Source organism: Bos indicus, chromosome 22 (assembly GCF_029378745.1).
Source record: "Bos indicus isolate NIAB-ARS_2022 breed Sahiwal x Tharparkar chromosome 22, NIAB-ARS_B.indTharparkar_mat_pri_1.0, whole genome shotgun sequence".
NCBI classification, from domain to species: domain Eukaryota; kingdom Metazoa; phylum Chordata; class Mammalia; order Artiodactyla; family Bovidae; genus Bos; species Bos indicus.
Genome location: NC_091781.1, coordinates 34,536,496 through 34,543,187, shown reverse-complemented (window position 1 = coordinate 34,543,187; position 6,692 = coordinate 34,536,496). Strand labels below are relative to the sequence as shown.

The 6,692-nt window shown below is 42.3% G+C and overlaps 1 non-coding gene across 1 annotated transcript; it reads left to right on the top strand.

Annotated features, from left to right (window-relative positions):
* The first annotated feature begins 5,683 nt into the window (after positions 1 to 5,683).
* Positions 5,684 to 5,790, top strand: LOC139178732 (U6 spliceosomal RNA). The gene has a single exon (XR_011563226.1). It is a non-coding gene; the product is annotated as a U6 spliceosomal RNA (small nuclear RNA).
* The last annotated feature ends 902 nt before the right edge of the window (positions 5,791 to 6,692 follow it).

Genomic DNA, 6,692 nt, shown 5'->3' with positions numbered 1-6,692 from the left:
CAGGTGCATGTCCAACCCGTGTGGACATGCCTAACACTTCTCAGAGAGATAGGTCCTAAAAGTCCAAACTTCTTGTCTATAGAGGTCGTGTCATCATAGAGTCAACTTCCTATTTTGCAAAACAAATGGCTCACCCTCTGGCCCTCACCTGTGTACGCAGAGAACCTCTAGCCGCCCCCAAAGTCCTGCTCACAAGCATCTGAGGGAACACTTTCACCCCCAAGGTTTGAGGCTTCAAGTACTAGATTCCACTCTCCTGAGCAGAAAAGGTGGTGAACTCCCTACCTCTGGGACTCATGGAGAGTCTGGCTTGCTTCTCAGGGAACCAGGTTCTCACTGTCTTCCGCCACAAACAGAGTTCTCTGCAGAGCCTACACTGGGTTCTCCATCTGTCCATGTACTGAAGATGTGCAAGAAGCTGGGGGAAGGAGAGAAGTTTCTCATTCGTGCTGCTCCGTTAGCATTATAGAGGCCCCAAGCGAGCATTTACAACCACTCATGTGACCTGAAATTTAGGGGACATACACTTTCAGAATTTACTCATAGCCTCTCTCTCTAAGATCTGGACATGCACTCAGAGGGTTCCTCCAGGTCATCACTGAAGAAAGTCAACATGCTCTATCCTATTCATCCCTTTGCAACCAGGGTTGTGATTCAGTTGGTTGTGTCACTTTCCTTTTTGAGAGGAGTCTTCTTGGAGGAAGTTGAAACACTCAGATTCAAAGAAAATGTAGGGACTTCTTCCTGAGTTTCTCTGACAACCTCCATCATATGTGAATCCCAGTGGACACAGGCATGACCAGGCTTAAGGAGGGCTTGCTTGCATATAGACTCTGGAATTCTTGGTGGCTCTGTGATCATTCCTCTACTCTGGGTTGTGTTTCTTCTCTGTTCTGTTTATTCTGATAAATCCCTTATTCTGTATGGTGGTTTTCCTTTAGTGACTGATGGACTGAGAACCCTTTTCATTCATTGGGACAGAGACCTTAGAGGGGTGCCCACACACAGTATCCTATGGGTGTTTGGAGAAGATCTTGACCTTTCCCCTGCTCAATTCTGCACCCCACCCAGAAAAAACAGGGGTTTGGAATCTGTTCCATGAGTTTCAGGAGGTTTACTGGTCCTAGAGTGACAGGGTGAGGAAGGGAACGGGTATGATTTTGGTGGGTCAATCTCAGAGATGCTATGTGTTGAAGAGCCTTTATGTGGGTCATCATTGAGTTTCTGCCTAATTCATTCTTCCAGCAAGTATTCATCAAGCGCCGACTACTTGTCCTTGTGAACTACATTATTATTCTGGGCACCAAGGACAGTGGTGAATAAGATGTGCTGACAAAAACTGGAAACCCAGTGGGGTGTTGGTACGGAAAGATTTTGCTATTGGACTGCAGAGCAGTTAGATTATTTAAGAAAAAAATATTATTTTACACTGAAATGTTGAAAGACTCTCAATGTGTTGTATTTCACAACTCAGCCACTCTAGAACCACAAATATGGGGCCTTGGAAGGTATTACCCTAGGCGACCACAGATTACAGGGAGCACATTAGACAGAAATCTATGATTTATGAGATGGGCAAGATAACATCGTTTAGGAAAGGAGACTGGGAAATCACCTTTGTTGGGGATCTTAAAGAGAGAAAAGCTGTCAGTCTGGAAGCACCGAGCTGACTTCTTGTTCTGCTATACCGGGCTATGCTGGTGATGAGGGCATGGGCTCTGAGTTTGCTTTCTGGCAGTGGGAATGGGAGTGGTCCTAAGTTTCCTGCCACTGATGACCCACGGCCTGGATGGAGGTGCAGGGTAAACTCAACTAATCCAGCAGATACAGGAAATCAATGAAACCCCATAGACTGAACAGACACTTTCAAGGTGGCTTATTATAAGTCCAAGTGTGCCTGTTCTGAGGAACTGCTCCAGAAGTAATAGAAGTGATTTAAAGTAAGAGGAGGGGCATGGTTAGGAGACAAATAAGGTTGAAAAATGCCTTGCTGATCAAAGTCAACCAAGCTTCTTTCCCGCAGGACTACTCAGTCTTTTTAATGTGAAAATGTACTTTTTGAAGCACTGGGGTGGGGGCCAGGAGAGAAAGCCTGGAATTATTTGCAAATATATTTGGAAAAATGGAACCTGTCCCTAGAGGCGCATCACGTGGGGCCAGTGTTCTTGGAAGATGCTCTGGCAAGCACGGCTTAGGAAGACGTTGTCATCAGGCTTGAGCTATCATTTCAATCAAAATTAAGGGTGATACTTCTCTTTTTGCTTTTACTGAGATTTGCATTTTAATGTGAAGAAACATTTTCTTCAGCACTTTAATATTTTCAAAACTGCTATACTACCCATTAGAGAAAATATCTTAAGTAAAGCAAAACAAATTGAAAAATTAAATAAGATTAACTCTCTCTTAGTCTCTTGTTCATAAAAAATACATACTTTTTTCAGGATTCACTAGGGTCACAGAAAACCTTAACTATTTTTGTCTTTTGAAATATATTTACCATTTACATTGTAGAGAATTTAAGTTAAATATCTCTATATATTTATAGCTATTTATTCTTCTATTGACCAATTATACTTATACAGTCCATAAGTTAAAGTATATCATCCTAATAGTTACTATTCCAAATATCCACATCTTCACAAAGATTATATTTTATTAATATTCTTAATTCTTTTCTAGGGTTATATACTTTGACTTATGAACTATAAGTCATATGTTTACCATATTTAAACCATAATTATGATTATATTACTGAAGATCTGGTTTGGTAGCACTGTAGCAATTCAAAAATCATCTGGAAGGCTGGATTAAAATGTGATTTCCTGAGTTCCAGGCCCAGAAATCTGATTCAGAGGGTCTGGGGCAGGGCCTGGGAACCTGCATCTTTAACAAGCTCCCCAGGGAATTCAAATGCTTGGATGCTATCCTGAGAGAAATTAAAGGTTAAGAAACAGTATGGGCTATGGGAACATGTGATTGAGGCTACATGATATACTCAACTACATGTAAATGTAAAGTGGTCAATATAATTTTGAAACAATATTAAAAATATGCTACATAAAACATGTTTCTAGGCAGCTTGGGTTTTGTGATGGGCATTATGGAATAAGTGGATGTGGTGGGATAAACAATTGGACCCTATTTTTTCTATTATTCTCCTTTGATAACAGATGATGTGTTTTGTGTCCCAAGTTTATTTGCTTGAGGAGAAAAAGACATGGGTCAATATTTGCAATTTCAGGAACATTTTACATTGGTTTCATGTGTTGAGTTTATGATATATAAGGTTACAAAGCATTTTCTTCCACAAACACAGTTAATAGGGCAGATTAGATTGGCCCTTCTGACAGATTAGATAGGTTTTTGTTTTAGCCTTTGATGAAATGCAGTAAGAGCACAACAGATGTAGTTGTTTAAAAGTCATCCTAATAAAAGGATCTGGGATTAGTCCCTCTGCTAGCAGCCATGAGAAAGTGAACAAGTTGCTGGGGTATTACCAGCTACCAATACGACTTACCCTTCTGTACCATGACAGGGAAAGAGGGGTCCCTTTTCTGTCGGAATAAGGATGGTCATTGCTACCTCATATGAAAAAATCACATCATCAACCAAAGCAGGAGAAACCTGTGTGAAGTCTGAGACTATTCAGCACCCATAGAAAATCCTAGGTCTCCTTAAATTAAAAAAAAAAAAAATTGTGAAAGCAGCTTCATTTCACTCAGTCAGTTATACATCTTTGCTTATTCTCTCTTCCTAAACTGGGATTCTTAAAATTTTTGAGCGGTCGTGAGTTCCACTCTGTGTGTGTGTGTGTGTGTGTGTGTGTGTGTGTGTGTGTGTCAGTCACTTAGTCGTGTCCAACTCTTTGCGGCCCCATGGACTGTAGCCCTCCAGGCTCCTCTGTCCATGGAATTATCCAGGCAAGAATACTGGAGTGGTTGCCATTTCTCTTCCAGGGGATCATCCTGGCCCAGGGATTGAACTTGAGTCTCCTTCGTTTCTTACACTGCAGGCAGATTCTTTACCACTGAGCCACCACGGAAGCCTCCTATGAGCTCCATTATATGATTGTATATGAACAAGTTTACATGTTTTCCTATTATTTGTCTATTTGGTTAGCGAGAGAAGAAGGACACATGTTTTCTGTGACTGACACTTTCCCTGCTGTTTTGTACACAATACAAACTCAATCCCTGCAACAGCCAGTTCTATGGATGAGAAAACTAAGGCACAGAGAGGTTAAGGAAGGTGCCCAGTGTCACACAGTTAGTAAATTGTGAAAGTGTCAGTCACTCAATCATGTCTGACTCTTTGCGACCCCATGGGCTATAGCCCGCCAGACTCCTCTGTTTGTGGAATTTTCCTGGCAAAACTACTGGGGTGGGTAGCTGTTCCCTTCCCCAGGTTATCTTCCCAGTCGAGGGACTGAACCCGGTCTCCCTCATTGCAGGCAGAATCTTTACCATCTGAGCCACCAAGGAAGCCCAGTAAACTAGGAAAGCTGATGCAGATTCAGGTTGCTGGGTTCCAGAGTCATTCCTTTTAAACTGCTATTCTGTACTCTCCCTTATAATAGTAACAATATGCTTAGGTTCAATATGCTTCAAAGAGACCGAACTGGATGGGTGAGAAGATAAGAATCAAGATCTAATAGGAGTGAATAAGGGTTCAGTTGACTAATTAGTAAGTACATGCCTTTAACTTTCAGCATGCCTACCCCCTCTATTTCTCCTTCAACATACAGCCTTGATAGACCGAATGGGAAATGATAGTGGATAAAAAGAATAACAGCCAAACAACAGTAGCAGAAAGAGTAAAGGCACTAGAAATACTAATGTGTGTTGTACACTTGCTATTCATGCACCTCCACATACACTTCACACAGAACATTTCATGTGTGATCTCCTTTAATCTTAACAAACTCATTTTCCAAGGAAGGAACTAAAGCTTAGGGGAGATGTAATGGGCTCAAAGTCAACCATTAAATGAGTAGTAGAGCCTGAATTCACCTGGGGGAAAGACGTTTATTCTTTAAGGTGCATAGGTCCTCCTCAAATTTCTTGTTGACAGGCTCTGAATTTGTATTTAGAACACCAGAGCTTGTTCTGCAGCTCACTGCTTGCTTCAGTGTGAGTCAGTCATGGTATTTGCTAAATATTTCTAGCTTACCACATTCTGAGCACGTGCGAAGACGTCACTGACTCTCCCTTCCTCCCCCTTTGCCTGCCCGCATGACTACTAGGTCTGGGTACCTGCTGAAAGGCTGTCCTGGTGTCGCTTTTGGGCAGGGGCACTCATGTGCCAGGCCCGGGCCCTCCCAAACTCTCTAAAGAGCTGATCTGTCAGCCTGAATCCACAACACAAAGAAGAACCCCCAGCTGCCTTGTAGATGGGCAAGTGGGGTAGGTGAGAGAGAAATGCTGACCTGTGTTGAGATCACTCTGGACTCCCACAAAGTTGCAAATATAGTACAGAGCATCCCTGAACTCTTCAGCCAGCTTCCCCCATGGAGGTATCACATCTAACTACAGGTCAGTATTACTCCAGGGAACTGCCACTGACATAATACTGTCAACTAAACTACAGATTTCACTCCATTTTCTCCAGTTTTCACAAAAACTTGTCAGTGTGTGGTAGAGGTGGTGGTGGGGCTCATATCTTGCCACTTTAAGATTCAGTGGTTGTGCTCGCTTTGGCAGCACATATACTAAAATTGGAACGATACAGAGAAGATTAGCATGGCCCCTGAGCAAGGATGACATGCAAATTCATGAAGCGTTCCATATTTTCCAAAAAATGGGCCAAAGAACTAAATAGACATTTCTCCAAAGAAGACATACAGATGGCTAACAAACACATGAAAAGATGCTCAACATCACTCATTATCAGAGAAATGCAAATTAAAACCACTATGAGGTACCATTTCACACCAGTCAGAATGGCTGCGATCCAAAAGTCTACAAATAATAAATGTTGGAGAGGGTGTGGAGAAAAGGGAACCCTCTTACACTGTTGGTGGGAATGCAAACTAGTACAGCCACTATGGAGAACAGTGTGGAGATTCCTTAAAAAACTGGAAATAGAACTGCCTTATGATCCAGCAATCCCACTGCTGGGCATACACACTGAGGAAACCAGAAGGGAAAGAGACACGTGTACCCCAATGTTCATCGCAGCACTGTTTATAATAGCCAGGATATGGAAGCAACCTAGATGTCCATCAGCAGATGAATGGATAAGAAAGCTGTGGTACATATATACAATGGAGTATTACTCAGCCATTAAAAAGAATACATTTGAATCAGTTCTAATGAGGTGGATGAAACTGGAGCCTATTACACAGAGTGAAGTAAGTCAGAAGGAAAAGCACCAATACAGTATACTAACACATATATATGGAATTTAGAAAGATGGTAAGAATAACCCTGTGTACGAGACAGCAAAAGAGACAATGATGTATAGAACAGTCTTATGGACTCTGTGGGAGAGGGAGAGGGTGGGAAGATTTGGGAGAATGGCATTGAAACATGTAAAATATCATGTATGAAATGAGTTGCCAGTCCAGGTTCGATGCACGATACTGGATGCTTGGGGCTAGTGCACTGGGACGACCCAGAGGGATGGTATGGGGAGGGAGGAGGGAGGAGGGTTCAGGATGGGGAACACATGTATACCTGTGGCGGATTCATGTT